The sequence below is a fragment of the Ochotona princeps genome, chromosome 10 (genome assembly GCF_030435755.1).
Source record: "Ochotona princeps isolate mOchPri1 chromosome 10, mOchPri1.hap1, whole genome shotgun sequence".
NCBI lineage: Eukaryota > Metazoa > Chordata > Mammalia > Lagomorpha > Ochotonidae > Ochotona > Ochotona princeps.
This window is the reverse complement of record NC_080841.1, coordinates 53,774,061-53,798,905: the sequence shown is the minus strand read 5'-3', so window position 1 is coordinate 53,798,905 and position 24,845 is coordinate 53,774,061. Positions and strand designations below refer to the sequence as shown.

At 41.2% G+C, this 24,845-nt stretch overlaps 1 protein-coding gene across 2 annotated transcripts in view; it reads right to left on the bottom strand.

The window, feature by feature from the left end:
• Nucleotides 1–24,845, bottom strand: part of FRMD4A (FERM domain containing 4A) — a 571,779-nt gene that overhangs the window by 319,200 nt on the left and 227,734 nt on the right. The gene's annotated exons all lie outside the window — the stretch shown is intronic.

The following is a 24,845-nucleotide window of genomic DNA, read 5'->3' as shown; positions in this document are numbered from 1 at the left end:
TAAAATTCACATAACAAAACCTGCCATCTCAGCTGTTTGAAGGTTACATTCGGCCGTGTGAATCGCACTCAGGCTGTTGTATAACCGTCATCACCATCCATCTCCACAGTTCTTTGCCTTTCTCAAAACTGAAGGCGCCTATTACACAGTGACCTCCTTTCTTCTCCTTCAACCCCTGGCAATCATCATTGTACTTTTCAAAGTGGAAGACTTATTTACTGGCAAGGCAGAGTAACAGAGTGAGAGACACAGAGATTTTTTCATCTGCTGCTTTGCTTCCAAATGACTGCCATGGCTGGACCAGTGTGACGCTTGGATGACTCCACCCAGGTCTCCCACATGAATGGCAGCTACTTGACTTATCTTCTACTGCTTTCGCAGGTGCACGAGCAAGGAGCAGGCTTGGAAATGGAGCAGCAAGGACTCCAACTAGTGCTCATACGTGATTACGTGATGCCAGTATTGCAAGTGGCTTAACTCTCTGTGCTACAATGCCAGCCCAAATCATTCTACTTCTATCTCTGTGAATCTGATGATTCTTAAGACCAAGTATGAGCAGCACTATACAGTGTTGGCCTTGGGTACTATCTTACTTCACTTAGCATAATAGCCTATATTTCATCCATGTTGTCACATGTGTCAGAATCTTCTTCCTTCTTTTTTCCTTAAATATTTACATATTTTTATTGGAAAGGTGGATTTGCAGAAAGATCGATAGAGAGAGAAAGATCTTCCATTTCTGGTTCACTCCACAAATGGGCACAACAGCTGGAGCTGAGTTGATCTGAAGCCAGGAGCCAGGAATTCTTCCGGGTCTTCCACATGGGTAAATGGTCCCAAGGCTTTTGGGCCATCCTCGACTGCTTTCCTAGACCACAAGCAGGGAGCTGGATGGGAAGTAGGGCAGCTGGGACATGCACCAGCACCTACATGGATGCTGGCACTTGTAGGCTGAGGATCAGCCAATTGAATCATCATACCAGCCCCAGAATCTCCTTCCTTTTAAGACTATAGTCTTAAGACAAGTGCTTAGGAAGGTCTTTTGGTCAGATAGAATCTACCAAGAACACTCAGCTGCAAGGTGATGATGGCCATTCTTACTATGATTATATGAACAAAACCAGCCATGGTTCAACAGTTGAGTCCTGAGTTTTAGCCCCTGAGTGCCTTCCATAACTTTCAAATTGCTGTGCTCATGAAGACTATGGTCTTGGTCCCCAATGGTGTGTGTGAGCACTTCACAGTGAGCTCTGATGCCGTAGAAGGAAGTAGCGCATGTGAGCTTGAGAACGAAACAGAAAGCATATCTGCTTTACAATTCAACTCCCTCTCCCTTGGTGTCAGAGTGCTCCAGAACTCACTATCTACCATGAATTTTCATGTGCTCTAAGGAGGTAGAGATGGACATCAGCCAGCATTCTGACATCCACACAAAGTTACCATAAAATACACAACTGGAAAGAAAAAAACAATAAAAAGCATCATGTTTTTAAAATGCAGGTCTGGGGTCTGCCAAAATAGTTCAGCTTGATGGCCTGTCATAAATTGTACACATTGTTCATTACTGTTTGCATTCTGCTCTTAGGCCTCCAAGGAAGGAATGTGAGCATGCTCTGCACAGGTGTCTCCTGTTAGTCAAGGACACCAGGGAGGGGTTGGGGAGTGCTGTGATGAATGACTTCAATCACGGAGAAGGTACAGAAAATTTATTTCCCTGATGGGGAAATGCGTCCGCAGAACTTCCTATCTGCTAATCTGTTTGCCAGGTCTGAAATGCATTCAGTAACTACAGCAACAACATCGACAACAAAGATTCAACACAACAGGGCTTCCTGCAAGACGGGTGCCATCTTTTGTCAAAACTGCTGCTTCCTGCAGACCCTCAGAGAGCCAGGTGTCTTCTCTCATCAACACCATGAGCCATGTCACCAAGAGACTCTTGGATAGGTATGTATGTACATCAATGCATTATGATTCTGGTCTTCCAGAAAGCACACAGTGTACAAAATCAATTATTTCTCTACTCCTCCCTTTAAAAACTGAATTTACACAAATTACTCTTCATATTTGTAATTTCACAAAAGATATACTTATTTATCTCCCTCCCCTCTTCCTGGAATGGACAAAGGGTTAGTGGCTGCAGCAGAGTTAATCTTTCTCAAATAAACCATTTAGCCTCCTAGTCTCAACAATGGTTGCTTCTTAAAGTAATTTTTGATACTTTAATGACAATATAAGGTAGTGGCTTCTTTAAGAATATAATCAGATGGTGGGGACTTGACACAATAGCCTTGCACCCAGCAGGATCCCACATGGGCACCAGTTCATGTCCCCACTCCTCCACTTTTCATTGAGCTCGCTGCTTGTTGCTTGGGAAAGCAGTGGAGGATGGCCCAAAGCCTTGGGATACTGCACCCATGTGGGAGACGCAGAAGACTTTCCTGGCTCCTCGTTTTGTATCTGCTCAGCTGGACATCGCGGCCACTTGGAGAGTGAACCAGCATCTCCGTTCCTCCTTCTCGTTGTAGATTTGTCTAATAAAAACAAATAAGCCTTTTAAAAAATCTTCAAAATCAAATACAAACAGAGGAGAGTCGTTTGGTGCAATCCTTGAGAGGCCATCTGGGACATCTGCAACCCTGAATGGTATGTCCGACTTTGGGTTCCAGCTCTGCTTCCAACTCCAGTTTTCTGCAGCAGATGAAGGCTCAAATGATTGGGTTTTGCCATGTGGGAGACCCAGATTGAGTTCCCGGCTCCCTGCTTCAGTTTGGCCCAGGTTGCCCAGTATCAGCATTTAGGGAATCAATCAGTGAATGGGAGATCTCTCTGTGCCTTCCAAAGAAAATAGCAATAAATATATATAAGCAGCCAACTTCAGAGACTATCATTTATAGGGTCTAAAGAGAAAGTATGTAGAACATGCTGCATTTATGAACAAAATCACTTAAACAGTCTTCAAAGGAGAGAAATCTGCAAGTGAGCCTACAAAGAGAGGGGGGAATTGGTAGTGTGTTGTGGATGCCATGCAGAAGAAATGTGAATTTCAGGGTTAGGGAATGATTATGAACTACACTGAAGTACTTGCGTTTCAAGGAAGCAATAGGATCACATACATATTAAAGCAGGGAAACTGTGTGATACCAGTGTTTATCAACATGTGAGAATATGGTAAAGAATGGCTTCAGTAGATTAACCGAAGAAGTTTTTACAGAAACTATGTTCTGCCAAATTTCTCTCTATTATAGAGAGATTGTATCAATACTTGTAACAAATTTAAACCTTCTGTGTTCATTGATTGATGTATTCTTTAAACAAGTATTCTTTTTTTTTTTTTAAAATGTATTCATTTAGAAATGCAGCCAGATGCTGGGATGGGTTCTGGTGCTTGCTAAGAAAAGTCATGGTTCCTTCCTCGAAGTTCAATGGGATAGGAAAACATGAAGCATGATGTGCTATCATTTTCTCCTCTCTATTCTTTAGGTATGTGAGTAGCTGGGTGCCACTCACTCTGGGACTTAAGGGATGAAGGAGAGCTCATTGATCTATATCAGAACAGAGGGCATTAGTGAGATATAAGAGCCCCTTCTCCCTTCAACCACCTCAAATGGGATTTGCAGCACTAGATGGCAAGGAAACTAGGCTGGTGCAATGATGGACAGTAGATTTTGAGCCTTAAATCCTTTGAGTGGATAGAAACCATATTCTTAATATCACCAGCTCTGGATCCCAATACCACTCACACTTAACTTTGATGGTACAAAACTTGGTCGCAAAAGTACACTTCCGCCATTAACTAAAGTTTAGTGGTCACCTTGCACAAATTGCTGTGTTGGGGCTTGCCTGATGACAAGAATTCATCAGGAACACATTTGATATGGTAGGCACACACTGGAATTTGTTATGCACCCTTAAATATTTAAGGATGTGTTTTTAGGTTTAGAAAAAAGTTCAGTTCTTTTCTGTGTTGATCTCAAAGGCCAATCACGTTCCCCATGTCTGTGAAGAGTCTCCAACAGGCTTAACATTTTGGCAGAACTGAAGCAAAGCAGTACTTTCTGGAAGTTGTGAATGGGCTGAATTCACTCTATAGGCATGAAGCTGGCCTCCTTTCAGTCCTCCTCCCTAGGGAGATGGTGAGTAGATCATTCTTTCAGGAAGTACAATAACATTCTGCATCCCTGAAAAAAATCACCCACTTCAAATGCAAGAGTACTCTACGAAGGCGAGGTCATCTGAATCAACAAGAGCACAATTCATGGTAACCAACCTCTATGAACTGCACCTGTGTGCATGCCAAAGACAATACGCAACTGAACATACAATGTTTTTCTAGAAATAGCTTTCTGTTCATGCTAAAGAGTGAGTTTCTACTCAGTAGGACCATCTATTTGAAGGTATGGTATGAAGCAGTGGGTCAGACCACTAGAGAACTCATTAATAAGATGACCTAGCTACCGCATTAGTGCCTAGATCAGCAAACCTAAATATCAATTTGATACAATTATGAAGCAATTATTAGAGATACCTAAAAAGCAAAATTAAAATTAGATTTATGTTGGCTACTTGATTATGTTACAGTATATAGTGAAAAGGCAACCCTCTGAATGATCATCTTCAATCCATTTTGCCTTGATTTTTACATACAGTATTAAGAGCCCAATTTCCTTCTTCTGCAATGTGGAAATTCAGCTCTCCTGATAGTACTTCTCCAAACTTGGAGGGTATTATACTAAGTGAAACAATCCAGATACTGAGAGACAAATACCTCTGGATCTTACATGTGGAGTCTGAAACAGGGAAGCTGAGAGTAGACTGGTGGTTGCTAGGAGCTGAGTAGGGAGCTGGGGGATGGTGGAGGTGAGGGTCAAAGCACATGGTTTCCGCTATGTAAGATGAATCACTGCTGGAGACCTAATGTACAGCCACAGGCACATAATTAACAATGCTGCATTGCATGCAGGGCTTTAAAAGGCTCATGGAAAATGCACATTCTGAAAAAATTTTCTGTGGATTTCCAAAATAAACTAATGCTTTAAGTCCACTTTCCATGAAGTTTTTGATGCACCATGATATATTTGAAATTTGCAAAGATCCTTCCTCAAAGTTCAATGGGATAAAAGAACATGCAGCATGATGTGCTATCATTTTCTTCTCTCCATTCTTTAGGCATGTGAGTGGCTTAAGTACTCTCATCAAAAGATTCAAAACTGTGAGAGAGAAAATGGTAACTACAGAAAGTGATAAAATATTAATTTTCATGATTATGGTGACTATTTCACTATACCCACATCTTTTCATTTTATTCATTTATAATTATTTTATTTACTGTGTATTTAATCTATTTTTATTTTATTTTTTCTCAATTAAATCTCACAAAAGGTGGATAAAACAGTCCTTCACAACATATGTAAAAGCAACTGATTTCAAATGTCCTGTTGATGAGCTAGTGTCAAACTTCTACCTTATCTTAAAACCAGAAAGAAAGAAGAGTTTGGAGATACTATGCTTGTTTAAGTAAAACAGACTCCTCTGATGGCCCTGGGGTTCAGCTGCCTGTCTGGGGTGGGGAGTAGTTATAAAGGCTAGCCTGTCTGCTCTGGCTGCCTCATGGAGAACGGACATGTGAATTTAAAGCTTTGTTTCTATAGGGCCCTAGCCGGCTGGCACTGGGCTGGGTCAGGCGGTGGTCATCTCTGTGTCTGCTCTCCTTTCTCCTGTGTCTGTCAGCTGGCTTACACAGCCGGCCCTGTCCTCCCTGCTCAAGGGCCTTCTCCACGATGACAGTCTCTCTGAAAAGCACAGAAGCTCTGTCCATCTACATCTGTGCCCTGACCCGCTGGAGCCCCGATCCTGCACCCATAGCCCCTGTTCTCTCACAAGGACAGATTTCAAGACTTCCAGAACTAACAGGCAGTGGAGTGTCAGGCACATGCAGTGGGACCCGGCTCAGGAGGAGAGAAACACACAGGGACTTGTCTGATCATCACTTGTCACGTGCTCTGCTACTTGGAGAGATAGAGGCAGGGAAGGATTCCAGGGTCACCACAAGATGGACATACTGAGGGTGTTCCAAGAACCATGTGCTTGGTCCCATGGCACAACCCTCTCTGAGGCATTTTGCTTCTCAGAGTTCAAACCAATATTGAGGGAATTCAGGCCCTTACCACACCCTGCTGAATGTTTACAGATTTTCTGATGACTCATTCTCATCTGTAAAAGATATGGAGGATTTAGATGCCAGCTAGTTTGGAGAATGAACACAACAGCTCTAGGTAATGCACATAACATGAACCTGAGATGAGAACTGCAAGCCTAGGAGGTGTGTGAAGTGACTACTGCTCCATGTTCTCCACCATGGCCACCTCTGAGGGAGGGAAGGTCATTGCCAAAATGAGTCAGTCTGTTCTATCCAAAGCACCCCCCAGGGAGAACCAGCTACGTAAAGTAATTCTGACTTACTGGGTTTTCTCTCCCCAGAGCCTTTTCCATAGTGTTTAGATTTATCAATGACTCCTAATCCTTTCATTCAATGACTCTTTGTTTAACAATGTCCCTTACTGTCCTCATATAAAACTCCCACATAAATAAAACCTGCCTACACATACTACTTGAAGAAAATCAATACAATCCTCTGACGCGCAAACAAGAAACAAAAGGAAAGTCATCTGCCACAAAATCATGTTTCCCAGGATATGCAAACACAGGCAATGCAACTGCACTGGAAATTATGGGGAAGTAGCATGGGGTTAATTCTGCTGAAGTCCGATACAAAAAAGGAGACATGTCCATAGCCTTTTCTATCAGAGACTGAGATCCCACAGTGGTATTGCCATTGGTGAAATTATTTTCCTGAATTATGAATAATTTCCAATGAAGTTCTAGATGAAAGGAAATGGTACCATCTCTTGGCTTCTATAACAGTTGAATCCCCGCGAAAGTCAGTAACTGATGCGCAGTGGCAGGTGCCACCATCCTACATCCTCACTACTGTGACCCACTATGACAGGGGGTGCCAGAGAGGAGTAGCTGCTGGAACAATAACCTCTCCCATGAAGTCAGTGTAGGCTCCCGCTGCTCTATCCGTTATCATTCTGCAGATATCAGCTGTGTCCCTTGCTCCAGCTACCACCCACTCTCACCTCATACATTCACACTAGAGCCGCATCCCTGAGCTGAACTTGTGATGAGGGGAGGCGACATGCTCTGTAGAAGCTGAGACTGGGACTTACACAAGTTCTTTCCACTCTGCCTGGCATTTCCAGATAAGCACTTGATCCTTACAGGAGGTTGCAATTATCACCAGCTCTGCCAGGGAGGGAACACACCATCACTAATCTCTGGCTAAATGTTGTCTTTTTATTTATTCCTGCCTCTTCATAAGAGGGTCAGTTTCACTGATTACAAATGAAATTCCTGAGATGTTACATTTCCGGACAGCAAGACCCATCTATTATAACTTACACATTTTCTGACTTGATCCCTGGGTCTCCCACTAAGGCCCAGGCACTGCGCACACTGACATTTCCCAGTGCGCATCACTATGCATTTGTAGAACTGGCTGTATCCCAGCCTAAACCCCAGATGCTGCAGGGAAGCTGGCTGGGGGCGTTGGACAGCTGTGGCAGGGAGACAGCATGTGAACAGAGCTCTCAGAGAGCAGGGACCACCAGAATGCAGATGGAGAAGCTCTTGGGAGCTGCACAGTCTTCAAGCTAGCTCTCCCTCACCCTACTGACAGAACTTGGAAGAGGAGTCTGGATATAGCTGGCTGAAGAACGCCTCCCATTGGAGGATGTCTCTTAACCTTTAGCTCCCATCAAGATGAACATGATCTCATTGACGAGAAAAAAAACAAGCACCCACAAGACAAGGGAAGGATGACCAGACCCTGGGCTCCTGGTGGATGGGTCCTTACGCATACCTCAGAACCGTAATCACTTAACCCTAGATCCTCACTCAATATACAAATCCCTGGCCAAGCTTAGCTGGAGTGCTAATCCAAAGTTAGAGGACCTGGTATGACCTGAATTTATTCCACAACAGCAGCACTGTGTTTGACTCCAGGCACGTGCATCTTCACCCAGGTCATCCTAAGAGATCAGGTTGCACTTCTGCACAGGCTCTGACATTCTTGCACCAATGACAATCCTGAGGATGGTTTCATGACAGGGGGTCATGTCTCTGACTCTGGTGCCTGAGGAACACTGGCCTCATGTGGTTGGTGACTTGAGGGTCTGAGCCTCATAGGGCTTCACTTAGAGGAGGGCTCCCAGATACTGGGCATCATGGAACAGCATAATTGGAAAATGAAATTACATACTGGGAGGACCAACCTATGAGGGTTGCTAATATCTTATGTGCTATACTTAGGCATTCAAAACAAGTAAATAAGAAGCCAACTACCATCTGCCATCACCATGATTGGATTTAAAAAACAAAAGACATTTCAGCATACATCCAAAATAGAAAAGATGTCATCTCTGAGCTTGAATGAATGAAATTCAGCTTGATAGAAATTTCTCTCTATTGTCTCCATTTTTCTGCTGGGTTGTAGAGTAAAGAGGGATTTTCTGCAGTGAGCATCGGAGACAGGATCCAGGCCCAGGGAATGAGATGGCTCTCAGCTCCAATCCCACTGGGACATCTGTGACGTTATCTCCAATTTTCCATACAACCTTATACTGATCCTAAAAACAGACCTAAGATGGGAGAAATAGTGGGGAGGGTTTGTTAGAGCTGCTAACACCCCGCTTGAGGTATCCAAATTCTATACTGGATTTTAAGTCCCAGATGTATTCTTGGTTCCAGCTTCCTTCTAACACACACCTTGGGAGGCAGCAGGTAATGTCCTGAGTCCTTGGGCCCTTCCACCCATATAGGGGCCCTGCACTGAGTTTTCTGGCTCCTGGTTTCAACCTGGTCCATTATGGATTTTTCAGATATAGTCTCTCCATCTCTCTCTCTCTCTCTTCCCCTCTCTCCCTCCCTCCACCCAGTTCCCTGTCCCCAAAATAAACAAACAACATTTGGGTAGAAGCAAACTAGAAAGTAAGTCCCCAGGAGCAGAATTCTCCACTCTCTCTTGTGTGTGCTTCACCTCACTTCCCACCTCAGTGTTGGCCTGCAGAAGAGAAGGTCAGTAAAGCAGAACAACATAGTTCAAGGCCACACCACCACCTCCTTTTCAGAGCTTGCAGACAGAAGACAGAGCAAGGCATAATGGAGACAGGGAGGAGACATGCTCTTCTCACTTCTCCATCAACTTAAACTGCTTGTTCTAGATCCCACTGGTACTTTCTGGGTGCTGATCTTTATTTCTTTCTATGATAGAGTCACTAGTTTTATACACACTTGCCTGAAAGGGAGCAAAACATTTCTGATCCACAAGATGGAGATTCTGTTTTTTTTTTTTTTTTTCCAGAAACTTTGTCAGTGTTTCTTGAAAAGGAAACATTCACAGATTACACAAAATTGAAAGTTAACAAGAGTAGCAGACCAACAAGTTACTCTTACACTGCTGACCTGTAGCCAAAGTAGCCAGTTCTCAATAGAGCAATTATTCTGCCATGGCTGAGACAATCTAAAAATCACTATCTTCATAGCTGTGAATTCTTCATCGTCTGTAATGTTTCATTGAACTGGTCCTCAGTTGATGAATGTTACAATAATAGAAGAGAAAAAGTCTTTTGTATATATATTAAAGTATCTCTAAGGTAAACTTCTAGAAGCATTAAAAGTCACGAATAGGGAAAAAAAGCAACTAGATTCTGTCAATTCTGCTCTTCATGGAAGTTGTACTAACATACATGCCCATGGTACATAGTGCCTGATTCCCTCCTTACATCATAAGGCCAAACTACATAGTGCAGCAGCAAAGCTACTTAACCCTGGATAATTGTGGTAGCTGAAAAATGGTATCTCATTTTTGTTTTATTCTTGTTTTATAAGCCAAACACTGATTCACATTATTTTTCTAACATGAATTCTCTTTTTCACTTTCAAAATACATTACTGAGTGCCTCCTATGCACCAGAAACTTTTTTTAAAGTCTGAGACACAGAGAGCTAGCACTCTGATCCATTGTCTCATCCTAAAATGGTTGAGTGTGAGATCTGAAATGAGGACTTCAACATGATTTTTCCATATCAGTCCAGAAATCCAATCACTTGAGCCATCACTACTGCATTTCAATTCTGCATTGGCAGGATGCTGGAGTCATGAATCAGATATTAAGCTCAGGTTTTCTGAGGTGGAATGTGGGCTTTGACCACTGGGCTAAACACCTACTCCTGAATTGTCTCTTTTTTAAAACCTAGGTTTCATTGATTCACAAGCCCCAGCCGTGCTCCATACAAATCCCAGTAACGGACATGAACTAATGATTAATAGAAGGATGTTAGATCCATCTACTCACTGAAGTCCACATTCAAAGGCAATTTAAGAGAATTTTTATTAATGGGTTCCTTATGCATTTATGCAGTATGCAACCAAAGCACACCTGAAATTAAAATTAAAACCACACTAAGCAAGAACAAAGGGTCATTCATCCAAATATCTCTTTTAGTAAACTTTTCCCTTGGTCTTGAGAGAAGATAGCCAAATCATGAAAGGGTTGAATCTTGAAAGACTCAGACCATGACACTTCATCAGATGCGGAGTGCATAAAATAAATAATAGTTGCCAGCTGCCCAAGCTCAGACCTCCTTGCCAGGAAACTAATCAGCAATATAGGCAATAAAGATCCCTTGAATCTCCACTTTGTGCTAAAAAATGAGAAGGTCAAGAAATCTGTGAACACACGGAGTTCCCTGTGACTTGGTGGAGTCAGGACTTCTTACCAATGAGTTTTATCAGCCAGGCTGACCACACTGTCCCACTCAAGATTTGACTGACATCTATTTTATCTTGCTGCAGATCTGTTCAGGTTTATATTTAGTATTTGGGAAAACCACAATATCAACTTATATGACACCAATTCTTTGAGTACTTGCAAAAGATATCCTGTAGTTACCATCAGTTTTTCCAACAAATGAAAAAAAATCATTACAAAATGGCAACAAACTACTTACTCTGTTTGCCATAATTAAACACATTACTAAGCTTCTGGATTTCTAATGGGTTTGCATTGGTTGGTAGTGATTTTTGTCACGTCCTGTAAGCACAATCTTATCCATACTAATCCTGCAGCTGGACTTGACTTGCATAGTCATGAATCATTAGAAAGGAAGTTAATACAATCTTATTTGTACTTAGCATTGCCACCATTAAACAACTTGTGGTGGTGTTTAATAATAGTTTTGTTCACAATAAGGGGTTTACATATGTTATGCTGGTGGCAGAGCTTTCACATTTAAGATTCTGATTTTCTAATTTCTAAGTAAGGTCTTGTTGCTTGCTCACATGACCTATCCATCTCAACTAATCTTTACCTTGTGTCAGGTTCTAAGTGCCTTAACAGTAGGAACTTGCCCGGGCAGGGCTTTGGGATAAGCCCGCCCCTTATCACAGTGCCTGTGTGTGAGTCCTGAGTCTGCTCCTGATTCCAGCTTCCTGCTAACATGTGCAGCCTACACAGCAGCAGGTGGTAGCTTAAGTACTTGGGTCCCTGCTACTCAAGTGGGAGACCTGGATTGAGCTCCTGACTCTCAGCTTTGGCTTGGACATTGTGGGCCTTTGGAAAGTGAACCAGCAGATGAGAGATCTCTCAGTCTCATTCTATGTTCTCTGTCTTCAAATAAAAGTAAAAAAATATACAAATAAAACATTAAAAAGAAATATGAGATTAATTCTCATAACAGTCCCATAGGTAGGCATCATTTCTACTATCCTCTTGTCACAGATGAAAAAAATCAGAAACAGAGAAGTTAAGTCACTTGATCATAGTTACACAATAAGACAAATGGCAGAGTCTCAGCAGGCACCAAAGGAAGTGAAATCTGTATATGAGAAAGTGACCTGCAGCCCCACATTTATATCAGCATAATCCATGATAGTGAAGGCACAGAAATAATCCCGATGCCCATCAAAGAGGAATGGATAAAGAAACTGTGATACATCTACTCCATGGAACACTGCTCAGTGACTAAAAGAGAATGAAATTCTACCATTTGCAACCAAACGGTCCAACTAGAGACCGTGATGCTCAATGAGATAAGTCAACCTGTAAACATCAACTACTATATGTTCTCTGTTACAAGACGACATTCATGCAAAACACAAGATAAATATATAGGTAAACATGTATATACATACATTCTCATACTGAACTGTAGAATGCAGACTAGCATACGGGTGAGTGAAAATATGTCACAGTAGGCATCTCTACTCCTGAATAAAAGGACTCCCAGTGAAACAGCTAAATATACCTTGACAATATGATACTAGATTTTCTACCATTGTCTATACCTGTAATGCTGTGATACACTTAAATAGCAGAATGTTGGACTTGTGACTGCTGCAAAGGACGATACTATTGTAATGACATAGGTGAAAACAGTGCAGGAGGAGAATGGGGAGCAGGTCGGCAGAAGCGGAATAGGGGAATCCCTATACCTACACAACTGTATCATGGAAAATAAAAGATGGACTCCCAACACAACTTAAATATATCTTGACAAATAAAATGCTGGACTTTCTACCACTGTCCATACCTACAACATCATGATACACGTAAACAGCAGTATGATGGATCTGAGACTGTTGTTGAAGGACTACAATATTGTGATCACACAGAGGAAAACAGTGGGGGTGGAGAGAAGGAGGAGGGTGAAAGGGGGATTCCCCAATCTTAAGAAACTATCATGAAACAATTTTTTTAATTTTTAAAGAAAATAGAAAAAAAATAGGCACCCAAGCACTCAGACTCTACGGTCAGTGATACAACCATGACACTAGATTTGTCTGTCTACAATATTCCAGTTTTCAAGAGCAATCACTTATTCCCTGTTACTGAAGGAAAATCATTCTTCTGTTGAATAAGAGAGTTCTTGTGGGGAAGCAAAGCTGGTGAAAAAGTGTGTGTGACAGTGAGGTGGGGGTGGTTGCTGAATAATGTTTGGCATTCACTTACAAGATAATCGCAATAGCAACTCCATTGTGTAATGGAGAGATTCAATCATGGCACTAAAGGAATTTAGTTGAAGTTAATGTTGAAGCAAGAAACACAGAATGATGCAATTCTCAAATTCGGGAGGAGTGTAGCATTCATCTGAGACTAACCACATTTTGGAGACAGGGAACAGGCCTCGGGGATCATGGCCTCATTTGACTTCTTTGTTAAAGGTCACACATAGAAGCAGCACCCAAGATCCAACTTTCAAACTCCAGGTGGAGAGCTCATTCTTATTTTCCTCCCCAGGATTAGAACTGGTGGGGGCGGGGTGGTCCACAGACCTCCAGCCAACACAGGTCCACTTTTTGCCCACTCTGCAAATGCATTCTTCAGATGGAATCCGGGTGGACGGACAGCTTAGTTCCATGGAGAATCCTGTGGTTTCACCATTCCTGCACACATGTGTTCCGTTTAATGAGGTGTTGAGGGGAAGCTGCTTGCAGGAGATGGAGAACGAATGAGGGGAAGACAGGCAAGACCACTATTACCCACAGACATGGAGAAATACATTTCCTGGGGCTGCAAAGTTAGCATGCGCCAAGCTTTTAGAGTGAAGTAACTATAACACTTCCGCTTAAGTAGAGGAATTATATGACTCCCTAATGAGAAAGTGAAATGACTTAGTTTTTTATCATGAAGTTTTTAAAACAGCAACTTGCATTCCTTTAAAAAAATCATGGAATAGACGCCAGTTGCACTCATTTCTTCTTCTTTCTTCTTCTCCCCCCCCCTTTTTTTTTTGTTGTTTTTCAGTTTGCCTGCTGAAATTGGGCAATCAGAACAGATGGGGAACACTTCTGCTTTCTCCAGATAAAACAGAGCTCTTCTGTCCTCCAGATTCTTCCGAGCTGCTTTTAGGATGCCACACTTGGGTCCTTACTACTGTTTTCAAAAGCCTTTGTTAGGACAGTCTTCAAAAACCCTTGCTTTGTTGTTGTGTTTACAATATTAGACATTTTATTTTATAGTAGATTAACTTTCTATTATGAACGGTTTGACCACTATAATTTGCTTACAAATTAGTTTTCTATACCAAAAAGAAAACATAGTATGATCTTCCTACCTACTAGACTGAAGTTAAAATTAGGGAATCTTTACAAATAAGTTCTATGTCTAGGCATACTCTCACAAGAAATGAATCCATCTGAGTTTCAAAGAATGTGACCACTGATCTTCACAGCAGTGTTTATCAAAAAAGCACCAGAACATAAACACTGTAGGTCCTCAACACAGGTAGAATGGATAAATGTGTGGTAGATTCAGACAGGATAACACACACTATGATAAAATACAAGGGGGCTTTAAAAAGTTCATGGAAATGATATAAACAGATATTTCTTCTGTTGCACATACATTTCAAAACCCATCCAGTTTTTTAATAATACAAATTTTCCATGACTATTTGAACACCCTTCAAAAGCAAGGATTTCATCAACTTTTGCAACTTACATCAACAAGAAATTTGGAACCAAAAGATTCAATCTTCCCTGGTAAAGAATAAGAAAGGCAACCTACACAGTCTTTCTTACAATCACTACACAGTTGGCCTTCCCTGTTCTTGAGGCAGCCAGGACATGAGCCTGCACCTGTATGGGATCCCAGCACATGCAAGATGAGGATTTTAGCCTCTAGGCTATTGCATTGAGTCCATGTTTCAACTATAAGGATTGAACTAAAGATGGACTGAAAATGCAGTTAGGCCTATAATGATTGAGACTATACTGAACACAGACTTTTTTCCTTGTATCTCTTCCTTAAATAGATTTTAACAACTATTTGCACAGCCATTTACATTATAGTATTATTCACTAAGTAATCTGATGATGACTTAATGTGTATGGAAGGATTATATTACTATCACAGTTAGAATTTTGATGCTCTTCTCTTTATTAAACGATTCAATAAAACCTGTTACTAAAATAAGAGGGATCCTTATTTCCTCTTTTATATTATTCTACAAAAAAGGTTATATAATATTATATGAAGATAGATAGTAACATGCAAAGCTGTTCTATAAGTTTTTTTAAAGTCATTTCTAGGCCAACTAAGCCCAAAGGGCCTAATTTGTTGACATTTTTAAGTACCTGAGAAGCCGAACTATTTTAATATTTATTAAAGAAAGGTGCAAGTCATTTCAAACCCTCTTCTCTAGTGATCTTACCCTGGCTCCAGTCTTTCTGGTCCCTGACTTAACACAGGAAATTAGGTTCTGCTTTGTTAAGGTGATGACCAAACTCTTGATCTTCATGTTGGTGCTTATGGCTCTGCTTTGATGCACAAGGGTGTATCCTTCCGCTTGGCTTTGCCTCCGGCAGCCTATACACCAGTTAAAGGAATGCTGCTGGATATATGAATCCTACCTGATTCATATTTGGGGACATAAAATTCCTACCAAGCTGTAATTTCTGCTATACAGGCTATGTTTATCAAGGCTGGTGGCTGGAGATAATCTGGATGAAAGAAAGCATAGGGTCTTTGTAAGTTGTAGAGTTACATCCTTGCCCTTATTTTTCTTTTCATCTGTTGAAGTTTGGAAAGCAGAAATGAAAACACGGTGGGTTTCCATCCCCAACACTGCTCTCAGGACATTGGGGAACGACTCACGGCATCCTGACCTGAATCTAGTGTTGATGGCTTCTGTGTCAAAATGGCAGCCATTCGAAATACACTCACTGAATAAAGAAGAAGCTATTTGTCATGGAACTACATCAAAGTAAATTATTTTACTTTAACTTCTCTATCACTCAAAATTTTGAGTCAGCTGAAGTCTTTGTTGAGAGATACACAGGACAGCTCCTTAGTGGCCCTGATGTGAAGACCATCCTGTGATTACAATGACTACAGAAGGTCAGCATCTACCAGTGAGTTCCCCAAACAACAACACAGTTACTGTGGACTGGGCTCAAGGGCATAGCAAGAAAGTTTCCCATGTCTGCCTATGAATATGTGCTATATACATGTTCTCTGTTGCTGCCTCTTGTCTGCTAATGGGGGGACAGTTACTTTCAAGGGGCTGCAGGGGAATTAAGCAATGGATGAAGTTGAGAAGTAGAAGGAGGTAGGAGGTTCCAGCCCTGAATATCACAAGCCATACTGGAAGTGGACCTCTGCCTGACATCTCACCCACCCAGGATGATGAGACAGGATGATGAGAGAGACAGTTGTCTTTGAGTTATTGACATGGACCTCCTGGAGTCCAAAGTGTCCACCTTGGTGCTGCTTTGGCAAATAACTGGTATAGCAAGAAGAAGCTTTACACCATATCCTTTGTCTGTCTGGTCTCAGCTTGATCATCTGATTGTTTGAACATCTCCTTTCAAAACTGATTCACTGCTGACACTGCTTACAGAGTCTTCAGCTTGAGTCACTGCTAGGAGTCTTCAGCTTCGCGGGACTGAGAATCCCCAAAGATCATTAACCAAAGGTAAGTGAATATCTGCACAGAGTTCTAGTTAGAGAAGCCAAAAACCTATCAGCCTACCAACAGGGGCCATGATCTCCAACAGCCAACGTCATTAACAGCAGCCACAGCAGAAAAGAAAGCAGAAGGGAAGGTAGCAAGGAAGACTAGAAACTACTATGCTCATTACAGTCATTCATACTGGAGCACACTTTTCACTCATTTTCAGGCACTTTGAGACCAGCAGGTAATGGGGGATTGATGGAAACTGCACAGTCATATCAATTTGAATACATATCCTCCATCTAAATTATCAATTGATGGGAAAGACAATTTAAATGTTCCTGTAAATGTCTCTCTGATAGGATTTGAAACCCCAAAGAAAGACCCCAGTGAATTATTTATCCTTAATAATCCAGAAAGCAAAACTGATGGAGACATGAAAAAGTGAAACTTTAGGGAGAAAAGGAACCTTTCCTCTTGGAAATGTTTCCTTTTTTTTTTTTTTTTTTTAAATAAAAGAGACAGAGATCTCCTATTCATGGGTTCATTCTCCAAATGTGTACAACAGCCCTAGGCCAAGCCAGGGGTCAAAGCCAGGAACTCAATCTAGGTCTCCCCCATGGGCTGGCAGGAACCCAGCTACTGAGTCACCACCTGCTGTCTTCCAGGGTCTGCATTGTAACCTGAAGCTAGATTCAAAAGCAGGAGATGGGAATCAAAACCAGTCACTCCAGTCTGGTATGTGGGTATCTTAAATGCCTGTCTGAGACATATTTCTTTTTGAGGGGCTTCTCACACAAGCAAGTGTGGGAGAATGTGACTTTCAAGTTTTAATATCAACGCAAGGCAATGACATACACTAGAAGCAGGCTTTGGAATTAAACACAGCAGGATTAGAACAGTGGCATGGCTGCTGCCCCATCATAGCACCTGGAGAAGACCAGTGCAGCAGGGCTCAGCCTCCTGCATCACAACACAGGGACAACCCCACCCACACCACAGATCTGTGTGCACCATAGAATTACAAAGCATACACTTTTTGGCACACAGCCCAGCACACACTCACTCAATAAAACAGACCTTATTTCTGTTTTGTGCATCAATTAGATTCAAGATTAGGAAGGAGGGAGGTGAGTCTTACACCTTTTCTAAAAAAGTTTAAAGACAGTAAACAGAGCAATTAAACCAATTAAAATTACAAGTGTGCAGTGGGAATTTAGGGAGTGAGGGGATTGTTGTCAGCCCAAGTAAGCAATTAATGGTGAGGTGTAGAGTTTCTCACTAGACGGGGTCTTCAGACCAGCTCAAGAACAGGAGCAATGTTCTGGCCAGCACTCAAGTGGAAGGTGGGCTACCATCTATAGCTAGGGTTTCTACTCGTACGGTTGCTGGTGCACTAGACAAAAGTCAGCCAAAAGGTGTTTGCCTGTTTCAGGGGTCATCTAACTTAAAGCCAAGCTGTTTTCCTCTCAAATTTCCTTATGGGGAAATTAGGATTTTTTTTTTTCCTTTTTCTTCCTTTTTTTTTTTTAACAATGTAAAAGAATTGATTAAGAATGGAGAAATGTTTGCTTTTATGATTTGGTCAACTCTTTTTATCACCCCTAACTACAGGTAGACAGGGTCAGCACCCACCACCTAAACACTGTTTTGGAATTGTTTTGTCCTCTCTAAGGCTAATAATAACTGAAAAGCAGATCAGGCAATGTAATATTCAGCCACTGACCCATGACAATTGAGTGAAACGTGGCTGACTAACTGTGTCAGGTCACAAGGTATTCTTCCAAATAACTGGAGGGCCAAGGGAAGAGGACAATGGCAGGAAGCACCTTGGCAACCTGAAACATGTGGACATCTTAAGGCTCTGTTGTCAGCAGAGCCTGGCCATGTCCATTTTCCCCAACCATAGGTCCCCTCTGCCATGTCTTTTATTTCTCTAGGGCTTGACCTCAAATTTATCTTTCCCATTACCTCTTGTCCATTTGTAGTTATTCATGTGTTGCCTCTACAGCCTATAAAAAACCTACCCTGGACTCCTTAGCAAGGTCATATCTGCTTTTTATACCTGCATGGTTATGGCATCCACTCACCTCCATCTAAAAGACCTCTGTGATGCTTCAGCACTTTCCGTTTTCAGCATGTTCAGGAATAAACTGTTCAGGTTCTTGGCCTCTGACCTTCTTATTTCACTAATGCAGCCTGGCCATCTATCCATGGTGACCCTGGGGAGATGGTCACTTTAGTACAGCCACTGCTACTTTAGCTCCAAACTGAGCACAGAGAATTCTGCTTTATTTCTACTGTATAACTTGCCCAAGGCTGGACACAACCTTGCTCTATTTTTTTCAAGCCCAGTCAAGAAGAGCCTGAAAGTTTTTCTGTACTCTATTTCGTCTTCAAAAGGTTTTATTTATTTATTTCAATAGGAGAGGCAGAGAGCAAGAGAATGAGAGACAGAGAGAGCTCTTATTGGTTGGCTCATTCCTTAGATGCCCACAATAGTCAGGGCTGGACCAGGCTGAAGCCAGAGTTAGGAACTCCATCCAGGTATCCCATTTGGGTGGCTTCAGCCATCATCTGTGTCTCTTAGGGTGCACATTAGCGGGACTCTGCTACTTGGAGTTGAGACAGGACTTAAACCCAGGCAGTATGACATCAGATATAAGCATGTTTACTGCTTCGCCAAAAGCCCACCCCTGTTGAGACATGTCATTAGGCTTTATTAAAGATTGAACAATGACACACAGAAAAATGAAAACTACTCTATGAGTGTAGGTCCTTCCTAGCATCTTTCATGTACCCAGCATCCCACTTTGGTGCCTGGACAGACTCCAAAAAGGAAGGGCAGACAGTCCAGCACCACTGCAAATGTAAGTCGCTCCATCCCTCAGTCCCAGGAGAAAACTGCCTCGTAAATGTCAGGGCAGGGGTCACCCACAGTCGCCATTTCCAGGCCACTTTGTTAGTTCTCCAGGCTTTACTTCTTTCCAGCATGTCAGGAGGTAAGAGTTCTGATTCACTCCAGAGAAATGGCCATCTCCAACCACTCAAGCTCTACCTTGTCTTTGGTTCCCAGCAACTCAACTAGGGTCTCTCCCGTTAATAGATTAATAGATCAATGTCCCATCTTCCCCCAAGGACTTGAGGCACAGAAGATGCTATAGGTGGCTCCCCTTCATGAATATGCCCTTTCCAGATGCTACCTTCATATTTTTCTGTCTGTAGGACCACATTCCTGCCACTGCAGTCAGAGCCTCAGCAACAGGGACTAGGGAGCTTCCATTGGCTTCCTTTCTGCCTATGCTGTTTCAGAGAAAGACATGTATGCACACACATGCCCACGCTCAAGGCTTAAAATGCTAAACTCCCACACCCAGTAGGTGCTGCACAAGCACCAATTTTGTCTGTTCTCTCCTGAAGCTTCAGAAACCACAAATGAAGGATTCAAAAACTAGTAATGCCTACCCTCATTTCAAGGATTTTTTGTTGTTGTTTCAAGGTGCCAACTTCATTTCCTCTTTACATTGAGAGATGAAAAACAAGTAAAGTTAAGTATATCAAGGAAGTATGATGCTAGTGTTCTACCTTGGTCTATATCCACAGTGCCATGAAAAACTTGCACAGCATTTAGTTAACTTGTAAATGTTACTAAAGGATGATATGGGGGATGGGAAACAGAGGGAGTGGGAAGAGAGGAATCCTTATATCTATAAAACTGTATCATGGAAAATAATGACTATAGATTTAAAGAAGAAAGTAAAACACCAAAAAAGCATGAAAGATTAAAAACAAGAAAGGATTTTCCCCAGTTTTTGTCCAGTACCAGTCATTACTTCCTTGGAGTCTTGTTGGCTGTATGGTTTCACTTACTTGCTATTGGCTTTCAAAACTAACACTCACTTCTGCCCTATCCAAACCCATAGTCCTGGGAGACCTCCCTTCCATCTGGTAAGATTTATTCATGCGCAAGTCATCAGGTATTTCAAATGCTCTACTAAGCTCCCTGCCACTGCTGTGTTTCTTTGAGAGAGAAGACTGTTAGAGTTGTTGATCTGTGCCCCTGATAAACTGAAAAAAAAAATACAACCAAGGGTATTGTTTATGGGACATTCGGGGAAGAAAAATCTTTGTTCCAGATAATTCCCCAAGTAGCAAGTGCGGTTTCTCTGCTTCTATTTAGCCTTACTAGGTCTGGCAGGCTGTTTTACACAAAACCTTGACTTAGTCAGGAGATTGACATCTTCTATATATTCTTTGGTTTTGTCATAATTAAGCCACAGCAGATAATAAAAAATAATACAAGAGTCTACTTCACTCAGACTTAGGGGATGAGTGCTCAAGAGGCATGCAATTAGTGCATTTTGCTTTTGAGTCAGTGGAAGTTATTACTGTCAGTGTAGTTTCTAGACTCTCAAATATCTGCCTCTTGGTTGTGACACTACGAGAAGAGAACACAAAGCCACTTGACTTTTCAAATTCCAATGAATACTGCAACATTCTTAATGAAGTGAAAGCAATAAAAAAGAGAGGCATTTCTCCCTTTCTCAGCATAATCTCAACATAACATCTTCACACATACTGTCTTTACCCCAGAGCTGGGTTTATGAGAATGTGTCATGCTGACAAATACAAGAACATAATAAACACCAGGCTCCATAGTTATTTTGCATTATTGCTTCAACTCAACACATTTCAAGGGAAAGGGGACGTCAATCAAGTCAGATAAAAGTCAAATGCACTCTATATCAAATTCTCAAAGCACAGGGTCTCTTCCTACATCTTGAATTTTATTATTTTCACAAAAGAGTTATGTATGCATATGAAAGGCAGAGTGAGAGCAAGAACATGTGACAGAGATCTTCCATGAGCTACCTTGATCCACAATTGTCCTCAATTGTCCACACCAGGCAGGGCTTGGCCAGGCTGGGTCTCCGACATGGACAGCAAAGACCCAAGAACCTGGGTCATTTTCTATTACTTTTCCAGGTGCATTACCCGGGAGGGGGAGTGAAAGCAGAATATCTAGCACTCAAACTAACACTCTGAGATGCCAGTGTGCAAGTGTGGATTAAACTACTGTGCCACAAAGCTGATCTTTGCATTTATACTCTTAATTCTTATTTGGTTTGCCAGTTTCTCTTGGAACCAAACTCACTTTGCTTGTCTGCACTATTGGACAGGTTTAAGATGATAGTAATAATAATAAATTTACTGAGGAATCTTAAAAAATACATTTTTAAAGGAAATAACATCTACTCAGGCACAAATGAGACAATTAATTTACCTTCTAGGCCTGGTATTGATCCTGCACAGATAAATGTGTCTTCTGGGTCTCCCAGTGAGGTAAAATGGAGAGAAGTGATGGAAAAGTCCAGGCTGGCTGGTGGGGAAATCACCTCTTTTCAAACATTATAAATCCCCAAGTGCCGATTTTCACTACTTCTTATTTTCCCAAACCCATAGGAATGAGAGAGCAGAGGGAATTGTGCTATTTTCACACTGCATTCATACTCACATAAAATTCACTAATGTAGAATCAGCTTGAATTTTAGCTCACCTGTTTTTTTATTATTATTAAAGGAAGAACTGTTATCATCATATGTTGTTTAAGAGGCATTTCTAAAAAAATGTTTCCAAGTCTTTATTTTTCACAAAATCTTTTCCCATTTATCTTATACCTACATCACCCAGCTTGGCTCAACAATGGCAGCGAGAGAATGGGAGAGTATGAGAAAAAGTAAATATTGGAGGTTTCTTCTGATTTCTGTATTTGCCAATTCAGTGTGTGTTCAGAATAGGCTAATACTGACAAAGAGACAAAAAGTAAGTAAGTGATTGCCTGGAGCCTAGAATGGGAAAAACAGAGAACGATTATGAATAGCTATGGAATTTCTTTTTTAACTAAAATGTGGTGAAAAGTTCTGAACTTGATAGTGCTGGTGGCTCACACAATTCTGTTTTGATACTGGGGACCACTGGATTGCACATGTAAAGTGGGTGAATTGTCTGATGCCTGAATGATATCTTAGTAAGCTTGCTTTTTAAGAGATTTTTAAAAAAAATTATGCTATTGTTCATATCCAGGACTCCAATTTTTCATGATATGGTTACCACCAGGGGAAAAATAGGAATTTCATTTAAAAAAGGATAAATAGAGAAATTCAGTGTCGACCAAAACTTAGTCTAGGGAAGCACATATTGGATTCTCACGGTTCTTTCCCCATTCCTTATATGGCCAAAGGGAATGCCAACATGGCAGTCTTTGAGAGCAGCAACAAGCCCACTGGTGAAGGAATGTGTGCCAATGGTCACTGTGATTGTAGGGACTCCAGAGAACAGACAGGGAACACATGATCACACCCACCCACCAACTAAGCTACAGATCTAAACACAGCTCCCAGCACTTAAAGTCTGCACACAGATCTTTAGGTTGCCACAGCCATGCACAATGTCTACTCTTGGTTTAGAAGGTGGACAGGATCAGGAGGCAGAAATGTTTCTAGTTTGGTCAATGATGGCAATAATGATTAATACGAACATAACTGAGAAGAAAGCAAAACATAAATGTAAAACAGATCTGGTCTACCCAATAACTTATTTGAAAACAACTTAAAAAGCAGACAAGTTATTCCAAATCATGGGATTGAAGGAGAGAGCCAACCTGGTCCAAACTGAATTCTGTTTTGCAATTGTCGCTGTAGAGTAGTATCTACATGGAGATGAATTCACATGACTATAGTAGCTCTGCCTAACTTTGCAGTCCCGGTGTTGCTGGCCCATAAACCAAGAATGATATATTTGTGGATGGGATCTTTAAGAGAGCAGTAAGGTTACATGAGAACATAAGGGCAGAGCCCTGACAGGACTAGTGTTGTGCTGAGAGATTACATTGCTCCTTCCCCTTGAATGCACCAAGGAGAAGCACACCATTCACAAACCAGGAGACCACGAACCCTTTCCACAAACCATGTCAGCAGGGAACCTGACTCTAGCCCCCAAAACCTTCAGCCATGAATTTCTGTTGCTTCAGCTACTCAGTCTGTGATCAGGCATCATTCTTCTCTCTACCCATTTGGGTGATTCACTAATGGAAAGTTCCCATGAATACCTTACATGAACACCATTCCCTGTCTCCCTCTAGTCTATAGTTAGGATCTGGTAACTGTCTGGAAACAGGGTGATGAGATCTCTCAGATCATAAAAATAGCTGTTTATGCATTTTACTTAATATAATTCATACAAATTGTTCCACACACCAACTTTACTTAATACTCATGACTTTCTGCAGCAGATATATTATTTCTATCTGAATTTTATAAATGAGAAAACTGAGAAATGGTGAGATCAAGAAGTTAACTCATGATTATTCAACTACTAAGTATTGGGATTAGGACCCCATGAAGTCTGGTCATGGTGCAGTGCTTTTAACCACCATCATGCCCTTCCTCCTAGTTTAGGAATGAGCTAATACTGACTAGGCCCTTCCTCTGGGCCAGATTTGAAGTGTTTTATATGAATTAACTTATTTAATTACTATATTAACTCTGTGAAATAGATGCTATTATCTATCATGATCTCATATTGCATAAGAGAAAACTGCAGCACAAAGAGGTTAAGTAACGTGCTCAAGGTCATACAAGGTCATAGCTTTTATTAGTGGGCTCCCTAGGAATGAATTAAGTCACCCTTATTCCAGAGCCTGATTTCTTTTACTGAGAGCCACACAAACGATTGAAGACAAGCACTGAGCCCAATTCATCTTTTTTTCTACCTCAACTTCAAGCAAGATACTTATCAACACTATTTGTTGGATGTCTGCCTTATTTTTTAAGATGGGTTACACAAATCATTTCCAATAGGAAAACTCAGTATACATTGAAGATGGCATTCTCCAACTAATGAGAGAAAAGATGGGTTATTTGATTCATGTTTTCTGGGACAAATGGTTATCTACTTAAAAGAAAACATAGGTGAATATTTTCTTGATATTTGGATTCTCATGACCTTTAAACCCTGAAAGTAATGTCAAAAAATCATACGGGAATAAATTAATAACTTTGACTACAAAAAGCCCATCAATAAATGATGTTAATAGGCTGACCAACTAGTGTAAGAATAATACACAGGATGTATTTTTCCAAGTACATTATAGCACTTACAAAGCAATAAGGGAAAAGCAATTAAACAAAGTACAGATACAAACGGACGTGTTTATTATATAAAAGCCAAACAACCAACAAATATTAGAAAGGGCATTTAATAAAGAAGCTAATATATATCCTTTCTATATATTATTGACAAAGTGTAAACAACAGGAGCTAATGTTGA